The sequence below is a fragment of the Rattus norvegicus genome, chromosome 5, assembly GCF_021556685.1.
Source record: "Rattus norvegicus strain SHRSP/BbbUtx chromosome 5, alternate assembly SHRSP_T2T, whole genome shotgun sequence".
NCBI classification, from domain to species: Eukaryota; Metazoa; Chordata; class Mammalia; order Rodentia; family Muridae; genus Rattus; species Rattus norvegicus.
Genome location: NC_141538.1, coordinates 69,144,385 through 69,156,303, shown reverse-complemented (window position 1 = coordinate 69,156,303; position 11,919 = coordinate 69,144,385). Strand labels below are relative to the sequence as shown.

At 44.5% G+C, this 11,919-nt stretch overlaps 1 long non-coding RNA gene across 1 annotated transcript in view; it reads right to left on the bottom strand.

Annotated features, from left to right (window-relative positions):
* Positions 1-5,548: 5,548 nt before the first annotated feature.
* LOC134478967 (uncharacterized) overlaps positions 5,549-11,919 on the bottom strand; it is a 20,849-nt gene continuing 14,478 nt past the window's right edge. Inside the window, exons 2-3 of the long non-coding RNA XR_015620867.1 lie at positions 10,832-11,676; positions 5,549-7,713 (exon numbers count right to left, since the gene is read on the bottom strand). This is a non-coding gene — a long non-coding RNA (uncharacterized LOC134478967). The remainder of the gene's footprint in view (positions 7,714-10,831; positions 11,677-11,919) is intronic.

Genomic DNA, 11,919 nt, shown 5'->3' with positions numbered 1-11,919 from the left:
TCTGAGCCTAATGACCTCGCCCCCACTCTCCACCCCTACCTCTCTAAACACGAGTTTCAGTTTGGAGAAAACGGTTGTATTGAACTCCACCTCTTCTGGCTTTTATCATTCTCTCCAGCCTCCTCTTTGACAAGACTTTCTGAGCCTCGGAGGGGATGACAGAGATGTCCTTATATGGCTAAGCACTGGGATGTTATGCACAGCAACAGTCACTGGTTCTCAGGGGTTTCAGCAGTGGTTAGGAGTCCGTATGATATGCCATCTATTGCAGAAGCCAGTTTCCTTCCATGACTGGTTTCACTTGACAGCAACAGAGATCTATGGGTGTAAGAATAAGTGTTTGGAAGGCAGTTTGATAGGCATACACTATCCACTTATCAAACCATACCCATGACTCCCCACACTGGGCCTATGACCTCTCCAGACACAGGTTTTTGCCCTGGTTTACAATACCCGAGAAGAACTGCCTTCAACAGAGCTGACCTTAAATCCATTCGAAAACTGGATTGTACTCCTGATGTCTTGTTACTATTACACAAGGGGAAAAATTCTGTATGCATTCTGTACTTCAGCGTGGAGGGTCCATAGCCAAGCAGGAATGTTAGAGACAGTACTCCCCAAGAAGCCTGTGTACCAAATACCAACCACCTTATGGCACTGTGAAAACCAACCAGTAAGGAGGGAGCTTCCAGCTTAGTCCCAGGTTACCTTGCGTGTCCCAAAGCCAAAGCGTGAGGTGTCTTTGGTCATGGGCTTACTATCTAGGTCTGGACTGCCACTGTGGCAATAATAATCTTTAGAAGGTTTGTGAGGCATCATGGGTAACTCCAGCTAGTCACTTATAAGGAGCTAGCCCACTTCTGGCACTGGGCCAGTTTTCATTTAATGTCCTTGTAACTTAGAAGAGCTGGTTTCCACCTGCTTATTGTGCTTCCTAAAATCTTTAGCTGTTGTTTCAGTAACTATTAAAAAAGAAAACCAGACCGAGGAGGTTTTAAGGTAGGTTGTAAGGTACAGGAAGCATCACACTTGGTTGTCTTCAGTCCAGTTCTGTGCATCAGAGCTGTGCAATGATTGCCGGTCACTGGCAATTCTCTGTCACTGAGTTTGGTAAGACCCCCCGATAATGGCTTCCCTGTTACGAGCTTGCATGGAAATGCTTATAGAAGGCCCATGGCAGTGGGCCATGCTGGTACTACAACTCTTCTGTTGCTAAGGATAATGTGGCCCAATGAAGTCTTCCATTAACACACTTCATATTTTATTTTCTGAGACAGTAGACTATGACTGTTTTGAAGATAAGTTACTTTGGATAGAATCAAAACCTCCCAAAAACATATTCAGATATTCCCAGGAATCTGAAAAACTCATAAATTTAGGAGCTCTTCGAACTCACAGAGAAGCAGCTTCCTAGCTGTAATCCTTACACAGCAGCTAGCTAGCATCTCCTTCTCTTGCTCTGCCCTGACTCTGCACATCAAGTAATCCTGGGGGGGCTCCTTTTTTGCTTCTGCTGCTTGCCAAATCTCAGAATGTGTGTTGAGGTGGCTGTCCTTTTGGTCCCTCTTCAGCTACAGGTTCTACAGGCCAAAGCCAGGGTGTGCTGTGACCAGATGCTAACATCTCAATAGTACCACAATAAAGTTTTTTCTAACTGCCACCGTGTACCCGCTGAGGAATGTTCCTTCCACTATGTTCCAACGGTCTTATGAGGAACATGAAGACTTCATGCTCAATTAAGTAAGGCTAAAAGAGATAAACAGATCTTTATTTCAGACTGTAAGTGGCCAGAACTAAACACCCAGCCTTGCTTAACTGCCAGAAGGCCACTTGCAAGAGGTCTTCCACTTGGAAGGGAACAGATTCGGATGCCTGCTTGGCCTGCTGAATAGCTACTCTAAAGGTTTAGGGAATGTGAGATGCTTTGCCACCTGATTGCCAAGTCAGCACTGCTTACACCTGGGCACCTGACGAGGACGCTCTGGTTTTCAATCCCGATTTCCATAAGGGCTTCAGTGTAGTGGGTTTTGAATCAGCAAAAGTGAAAAGCTCAGCTTGGCATCTTTTTCATAAAATTTCAAGTCATCTCTGGAAGCCTTCTTAAACGGTCAAGAAGACACCGTGATCATACCCATTGGTTGGTTCATACCTTCTCTAGTGATTTTTTTTTGTGAAAGAACAGATTTAGGGAAAAGGAGGAGGGAAGAGGAAAGGTTTTAAAACCCAGTCAGGTAACTGATTGGTGATATACACTATCAATCACATTTTATGGCTGCAGGAATCTATTGATTAATTTTGTCAATATATAACTGTTTAATTGAAATTACCTGCTTGTTTTGTTTGTTTGAGACAGGGTTTTTCTTTGTAGCCATGGCTGGAACTTGCTCTGTAGACCAGGCTGGCCTTGAACTCCCAGAGCTCCCCCTGCCTCTGCCTCCCAAGTGTTGAAATTAAAGGTGTGAGCCACTGCCACCACCCAGCTTTGAAGTTGCTTTCAATTATAAAAGTCTTACCCTGTTCCTAGCTTTTAACAGCTTAACATAGGGACAAAAGAATCAGAAGTGTGTCAAGAGTACATCCTTCACAAGTTACATTCCAATTAAAAATATGTTCAAAGGTGTGTTTTAGCACACTCCGTGTAGTAAGGAGTTTTGGGATTAGGGGAAGAAGGGTGAAGGACCCCAGCTTTTATAGGTTCGAGGTTCCCAAGTGATGTTCTCAGCCAGTTACAAGTACTTTCCAGGAAGCAACAATATAAGCCTGGTCCTGAGTGAGTGGCAGTCTCAACCCAGTTGATGTGCTCAGGATCCCTTACATCTTCAGCATTCCTATTGATATAAAAGGAAGTCAGAACAGAAGACAGATGTTACAACAGATCAGCTAAAGTTGCTTAGGAAATACCAAGGTACGCAAAGTAGAATTTAGACAATAAAGGGCCACTCAAGAATGAGTAGCTACTGACCAGACTTGTCAGAAAGAACAGGAAATGTACATCTCTAATAAAAGTTTTAGGTTGTTGGGAAAATGCTAAGGCCACCAATTAGCCCTCTTCCTATAAGAGAAGGAGACATCCCTGGACCACTTCTGACCAGTCAAGCCCTTTCTCACATCAAAGAACATACCTCTATCAGGCAGGCAAAGGGGAGTTGGCAGCATTAGATCACATTAAGTTCTGGCCCCAGCTTTTCCACCAGGAAGAGCATCATTCTATGAGACGGGCAGGACAACCGAGCTTAGATAGCATGGAATGCTATTAAAGTAGGGCAAATCTCCTAAGAGGTATGGATAGCTTGTCGGTTGTTTCTGATACTGAATTAAGTGGGCATCTCTGGAGTAACAGTTGTACAGGGTGTGGATGAGATAGGTGTGTGAACCATGTGAAAATATGAAGTATAAGATCCCAGACAGGGAGACCAGCAACTGCTATGAGGTCCTGAGGTATATCCTATCTGGTGTATTTAAGGAGAATAAGGTCAGAGTGAAGGGAGAGTCATCAGGAGTAGGCACAGCAAGCTCTTTTAGGCCCCTTATGGAGTTGGTATTATATTCTAAGTGGGACAGAAATGTTTCAGGAAGGCAAAAGTGTTCTGAACCCCGAGTGAGCCTCAGAAAGAGATGTGAAGGAAATGTCTGGGCAAAATTGAGATCAACATAATCATGTAGCCTCTTCTATACAAACACCAAGATTTCTTCAGTCACAACCATAGAATATAAAAGTAGAAAGAAAACTGCATTTGTGCTAGAATCAAGGTCAGAGAACAATTGCTTGTTGTGTAGGGTCATGGGAATTTCCAGAAGATACTGCTTGCAAAAGAATTGATTGCAAAAACAGCAAGAGGCCTGGACTTCAGCATAGTCAAGCCATTTGCATAGGGGTCGAGATGAGAATGGAGAAAGAGGGGGTCTAGGAACATAGCCAGATCTCCACCATTTGCTCTGGGACAATTTACCTCATACAACACCTCATACAAAGCAAGTTCTTTCAATATTACTTTCTGATAGTCTGCTTGGCAAATGTCCAAGGCACTGCCTTGTGGCCAGTTGTATGGATTTAGCCTTACATGACTAGAGCCATAGAGAATCACAATACCACCTTGCCTGTATAACCAGTCAGCTTTTCCCTACATAATTTCCCAGAAAACCATTGTAGGCCATCTTTGCCACTTTGTAGGTTCTTCTTTCTTCCTCCTTTCCCCACCCCCTTTCTACCCTTTCAACCCTCTAACACGAGATAGGAGAGGGGGAAAAAGGATAGAAAGGAAAGGGGGCGGTATTGTCATTAGACTACTTCCTGCTGGTTAGGAGTGTCGAGTTGCTTGGGGCAAGTTTGATCTTAGCCATCAATATCTAATTTCTTCTTCTTTCTTCTTTGTGCATGGCTACTTAAAAAACCATGGAGATCAATAGCAACCAACAACCAACCCAACAGTAACATGCCACCCCAGGGCCCCAGCATTTATATAATCTCTGAAAAGCCCTTCAAATTCCAAATTCCAGGAACTATTTGCCACTAGTAAAATCACACCCTTGTTACAGCATGAGGCAAATCATAGTTAGCTGCTGTGATTAATCTGAAGCAGGCCCATATCCCTCACCTGAGATTAAAACACAAACATTTTTATAATATTTCTATGTTTTTAAAGAAACCAAAACTCTAAAATTGTCACCATAATCTACTATCTATCTATCCATCATCTATCTATCTATCTATCCATCCATTATCTATCTATCTATCTGTCTGTCTGTCTGTCTATCTATCTATCTATCTGTCTGTCTATCTATCCATCATCTATCTATCCATCATCTATCTATCTATCTATCTATCTATCTATCTATCATCTATCTATCTATCGCTATCATCTATCCTATTCTTTTAGCATTATATATAGACAAGCACCAGGAATGTTCCTGACTCACTGGTATTAGCTAATGTAAGCCAGTTACATTATGGGTCGGATGAAGTTACCTTTGTCCTAACAAATAAATGCCTCTTTCTGATCCAAACTGCTCGAACTTTACCAGATTTTTCTGCTCCCCCAAATCACACCTCTGAGTGTAAAATCACACTTCTCAGTAAATTAATTGCACTCTATGTAAAGCTGGATCTGTCTCCTCTTCAGTCTCCCAGCACCTTGAAGTCATTTCTCATGTACAGTGACTGAATTGTTTCAGAACACTGACATCTAACATAATCAGCTTCTCCAGCAAACAAAATATAAACAAAAACAAAAGGCATAGAGGCATAGGCTCAGCTACTTCTACTGATACAGCAAGGAACCAGTTGGAATTCCTTGTTAAACAAGTACATTTCCTAGCCACTGCTTCCTTTGGAACTGGCTCTCTTCACGCCATCCCTAGACAGTTTGATTCTTGAATTGACAAGGGAAAACTACATTTAAATCAAACTTAGGGCATGAATCTCTTTGGGGGAAGGAGGATACAACAATACAAAACTCCTTAGCTTTCTGGCAAGATAGCCAGAAACTACCCTAGGACTCCTTCTGTCCTAGACTGCTCAAGCACAGGTTTACAAATACAATAAAAAAGATGCAAGAGATGAAAATGGGGTTTAATTTAGAAATCAGAGAAATATCTTCCAATGAAATGTAGTTGCTTTTGTGAATAAGAGAAATTTTAGAACATCCTCATGCATTTTTTCCTCAAGAATCAGGAGAGTTTTGCAACTTCAAATCCAGGGTATAGTCATGAAACATTAGTGAAAGCAAGATCTAGAACCAACTCTTGGCCATGGAGTGCTGGATATGTTTGAGTTTCAAACTTCTGAACTCCATCCTGCCATTTCCTCTCAGTACCTTGGCAAACATCATCATTTAGAATGCAGAAAACAAACAAACAAACAACAAAACAAGTTACAAAAACCAAACCAACCAACCAACCAAACAAACCGAAAGACAAACCTAAACAAACCTCACCCTAAACCATCTTATGATCTGTCTTAAGCTCAAAACCTTTCCTAGATGAGTCTTTTTCTGCACAAGAGGCTGTCCTCTGGTTCTTGCTTAGTCTTCTAAGTGGAACGACAGCTTTTCCAAGGAGTGGGGAAAGCCAGACTAGCAGCAGCATGTGCCACCTGCATGCGCCAGCACCATGGGAACCGAATGGGGAGCAGCTCAAAAGCAAACACCTGAAAGAAGAGATTCCAGCAGACACCAGAGCCTTAAGCTAATTCTAAGGGGCCTTCTCTCTGGAAAGACAAGTTCCTTCAAGATATCAGCAGAGAAGACCTTGAGCGCCCCCTAGAGGGTAGAGAAGGTCACAACATTTCCCCAGTAGGGCCTGCCCGCTATGTAATAATGGCTGTGTCTGTCCCTCAGAGGAGGTATCAAATGCAGTCTCTTTACAGCCTCTGGCCTACCTGACTTACACCACTTACAACAAGTTATGTGACAGCTCATCACTCTGTTATGTGTGTGAGTTCCTTGAGGTCAACAAGACTGTCTTTAGGTGTCCTCCATTCATTACAATGGCGTCAGTTACTTGAAGGGCCTTGTTTTATCTTCCGATGCTCTTGTTTCTTCTACTTTACCTAAATCTATATCATAACTAACAACTTATAATGTCTTAATGCGCTTAGTACTCATGAGTCCATGAAGGCAGATGTCCGTGCTTGCATTTTCTAGAGAAAAGGAGCATTTATTTTCTCCCTTGGAGTGAGCCTCAGGAAGCAGTTGCTTACCCTTGCCTTATGGTGCAATCACCCAGGGATCCACATTCAGAAGGATTTGGCATTTGTTTTATGCTCTGCTGTTGGCATCTTGAAAATATATTTGAATTTGCGTAAAGAAAGTCCAGCCGGGGGGTGGTGGTGGCACACACCTTTAATCCCAGCACTCCGGTGGCAGAGGAAGGCAGACCTCTGTTTGAGACCAGCCCGATCTACAGGGTGAGTTTCAGGACCCAGCTTCTTGTATCAGGAAGCAATAGCATCGGCAAATTTCAATGGATCAATAGAGTATGCATGCGAACAAGAGTCCGGGTAGGACACGTTGTCGGTCACTCCTGGCTGTGCTTGCATGTAGTCTTGACTATGTCTAGTAGTACGGGCTTTCCACAGCTCCTTAATAGATGGGAGTTAGATACGGATTTGTGGAAAGATGCTGGTAATACAAGCTTGCCATTCGAGCTAGGTACTGGTTACTTTTCTGGTTGCCGTGACAAAATGCCCTGCCCAACTTAAAGAAGAAAGAGTTAACATTTTTACTTAGGGTTCCAGAGGGGTACGATGGTCGGGATGGCACGTCAGGTTGGCAAGTCTATCCGCTGGAGCTCTCGCCTTGAGCCACGGGCACGAAGCAGAGATGGTGAACTGTGAGTGCGGTGCGGCCTTTCACTCTCGGAGCCCACTCCCAGGGACGTACTTTCATTGTGGGAAGTTTCCTGAGGAAGCGCCCTTACACCAGTATGAGTGGAACCGAGGTGTCACAAGGCGATCAGAACCAGGATGGTTCCTGAAGGGCCCCGGTCCCAGGTTCACTTTGTATTCTCTGAAGGTTTGTACTCTAAACCTTCTGGGGGGGATGGTGGTGTGAACAAACAAGGAAGATTTTACAGAAATGTACACAGCAGTCAGCAAGTCGTTAAGGCCAATGACCTATTGTTTCATCTGCTTCCCCAGGTCACTCTGCTCAGGTAGCAAGGGATGAGACGTAGTGGTTGGCAAATAGACGGCACAGTAGTCCTTTACGTAAATCACTAAAAAAAAAATCAATAAACCAGGGTGTAATAATTGGTTTTTCTCAACTTACTCTATTTCATTCTCTCCTCTTCACTTTCACTACATATTATTAATCTATACTGAAGAAATGAGTTGGTACTCTTGGCATATCATCTGTTGGCGCTCGTTTGTACCCACCCCAGCCTTAACCCTTTGAATAACGCATTTGGTATTCACCCATACTACTCCTGACTGATAATGTAGTAGAGAGCTGGCTATGCTGATTTGGTGATACCTACTGCAGTGGAACGGGTGGTCATGGACCCTGATGGGGCCATTCCTAACAGGTCTAGTAAAAGCACAGGAGCTCCATTATTCCTTGAATCTGAAGGATATAACTATAGCTGTATTTCCCTCCCTGAGAGTACTCCTAAGTTGGGGGCCAATAATCCTAGTCTTCAAGTGTTTCCTTTATATCAGGTATAAATACCCTTGGGGCAGATGAAGTGTGTACTATTAGGAACTACTATAATATTTTATTTTTTTTTAATCTAACTGCATACAGCTCTTTTTATTTCCCACACACTGGGCTTTTCCTATTACCTAAACAGGAGGCCCAGTTACATATGCCCCTTTGTGTTGTTAGTCAGGCTTTAGTTAGTCATCTCTACTCTGGTGTAAGCCACCCTGGCTTGCATGTAAGCATATAGAGCCATCCTGCATTTACTACTAAGAATACATAGGGAAGGTGGACTGGAGGAACGTGAGCATGGGGACAGAAGGGTTCAGGTTAGGGGAGGATGGGGGGAGATGCTACTGGGAGAGATGACTTTTGGGGGGCATTTCAGGGCGAGACAGAAACCTAGTGCGATGAAATTCCCAAGAATCTATGAGGGTGACCCTACCTAAGACTCCTAATAATGGGGAATATGGAGCCTGCACTGGCCATCTTCTGTAAACGGGCAAAGCTTCTAGTGAAGGGACTGGAACACAAGCTCAGCCACAAAGCCTTCAATTTGCCTTAGATGTGCTAGGGTTAAGAGGGAGCAGAAATTGAGGGAGTGGCAATGCAATGTCTGGTTCACCTTGTAACCACGAGAGAAAGCCCATCCCTGACTCTGCCTAGATGGCCAGTGTTCAAATGGGTAGGACCTCAGTTTTGTGTGAGCATGGGGCCCTTGGGTCCCTACTTAGGATTGTTCCAAGCGCACTATAATGAGGATTTGCTCATTTTTAGGTCAATGTCAGCAACCTTGGGGCAGCCAAATATCTTTGCAACAATTCTTGTATGGCAGTTTTTCCAGATGAACTAAATCCTCTCCCCATCCCCTCCCACCCAAATCTATACCCTTTCTCTCTATCCTTAGAAAACAAATATGTATCTAAATACAGCCAATAATACACCCAGCTTTTACATAAGTTCTGGGGACTGAGCTCAGGTTCTCATGGTAGGGCGATCCGTTTACCAGCTGAGTCATCTCCCAGCATCAGTTTACTGTCCTTAATGTCACTTCCCCTTCTTTTTTTTCTTTTTTCTATTTTTCGGAGCTGGGGACCGAACCCAGGGCCTTGTGTTTGCTAGGCAAGCGCTCTACCACTGCGCTAAATCCCCAACCCTCCCCTTCTTTTTGAACAGGAACCCCACTTTTTTTTCACCAGGCTTCGTAAATTTTGCAACTTCTTCAATTACCATGCAACTCTGTGACTTTTGGCCTTGTCTAGCTCAAGAGAATGAAGTTACCATCTGAGTTGAGGGTAAAGGGGTGCTAGTTCCTGGTTGATTCTTCTCTCTTGTTTTCTAAACCTGTTCCATCCCACAGTCACAGGGGAGAAGAGGGAAACAGAGCCACAGAATGACTGTTCATCATTTCTTCATCGTATCTCAACATGCATCACCCTTCACCTTCCATCACACACACACACACACACACACACACACACACACACACACACACACACACACCCCACTTGATACTCGATACTACCAACTCCTCTCATAGGTCCCTCATTCCTATTCTTTCCCACTGTCTCAGAAATTGATCACCTCCCCTGAGCACACTGCCAAACCTCTCCCTTCTCTTTCTTGGGATCCTCCTCCCACAGCGTTAGTGAATACTAAAGAGAGAATTCAAATTTCTCTGTAATACCACAATGCTCACAGAGGAGGCCACCCTCTGGTCACAGGAATTCTCAAGGCTTCTCAGAGTGGCTTGTTGCTAGCAAAGCAGGTAGCCCTGGCCTACAGCTCAGTAAGTTGACTTGTTTAAAGGTGCAAAGTGTACACACACACACACACACACACACACACATACACACACATACACACACAAACACATACACACATACAAAAACACAGACACACACAGACACACACACACATACACACACAAACACAGACACACACACAGACACACACACATACACACACAAACACATACACACACATACACACAGACACACACACAGACACACATACACAAACACAGACACACACACATACACACACATAAACACACACAAACACATACACAAACACAGACACACACATAAACACACACAAACACATACACAAACACAGACACACACACATACACACACACATACACACACATACATACACAAACACAGACACACACACAGACACACACACATATACACACATACACACAAACACATACACAAACACAGACACAAACACAGACACACACATACACACACATACACATACACACACATACACACACAAACACACACATACATACACAAACACACACACACATACATACACCCAGACACACACACACACACACACACACACACACACACACACACACACACACACGAATGCTTGGACACTGGCAACTTCCCCAAATCTGAGGAACGTACTGCACTTTGTGGAGATCCTGGAATGGAAATCTGAATCAGTTCCCTCTGGATCTAAACAGACAAGGAGAGTCATGCTGAGCTCTGAGCTGGGTCTGCATCTGTGACATGGCCTTCCCTCCCTAGCAGACCTGTGTAACAGGACTTTTGCAGAAGCACTGCAGGCAGCTGTCCTCACTTCCTAGGTTGTGGGGATGTGAGAATGTGCATCTTGGAGTCTGAGATGGTTTAGAGGAGAGGCCGAGGCACTGGGGAGATGACTGGCACGCTTACCTAGGACACTGCAGAACATGATGATCTTGTATTACGCGTCTGAATTATTTTAGCCTTCACACTCTCTGGAGTGACAGCTTTAACCTTCCTCCTTGGAATCCAGTACAAGCCACCTAGAGGAGTAGCAAACCCGCAGATTGGCCCCGCCCCAGGTTGATTCAAAGAGGACGACTCCTCCCCTCTTCCCCACACCAGGTGCTACTGGAGCAAGGGAACACCCTCCAGGTCATGGTCGTTCCACGTGCTCCTCGCGCTGGGTGCAGTGTGAGAGGCAAATGCTCCTTGGCTGCCCGCCACAGAGACAACTTGTTCCAGTCTCATATCACACCCCATGAGACAGGGCACGGAGCAGGCCTGGAAATCTCTGTGCCACCCATGCTGTGTCCACGCCGATGTCTGGCTGTGCTCGCCTGGTGAAGTGGTGGTGCAGTGCTGTGGCGGAAGTCAGCCTGTCAGCCTATCAGCCTGTCAGCCTGCTTGGCAGGACCGCAGGGTGTCTGGGTAGTCCTTCTGCTATCCAGTCAGCTTGTGATTCAGAAGCACAGGTGGATGGCTTAAATTCATGGTCACCCCTTCCCCCATTCCCCTTGACACTTTCCACAGTTAATATGGTCGTTTCTTCGTTCACCTCAAACCGGCTTCTCCCCCTTCCGTCTCCTTCTGTTAGTTCATACTAGTGTGTGTGGAGGAGGTTGGGCTGTCCTTTTTACAGTTCCTCACCGCCCTTCGAGGGACATCTTTGGGGATGTGCCTATGCAGCTTTGAAATGGATTCAGATCCAGCTTAATTCTTGTCTAAGTCACATGGAAAAGATCTTGGGAAGGATGTAGTCAGACGGGAGGATTCTGAAAGAAAGGACACTAGAGGTAATGATATTGGGTATCAGAGAAAGCTTTTAAGAGTAACTCTTCTCTAGAAAGAGGGATTTGGAGATGGTGGAGGGGACAAAGGAGCCATCCTGAGTATGGTGGCCACACCTGCTATTCCCAAGGCAATGGCTCCTTTGTCAGGCATTATGTTAACCCTTTGAGTCACTATTGAACCAAATTCTCCAACATTGTAGATTAATATTTTATCATCCTTTTGCT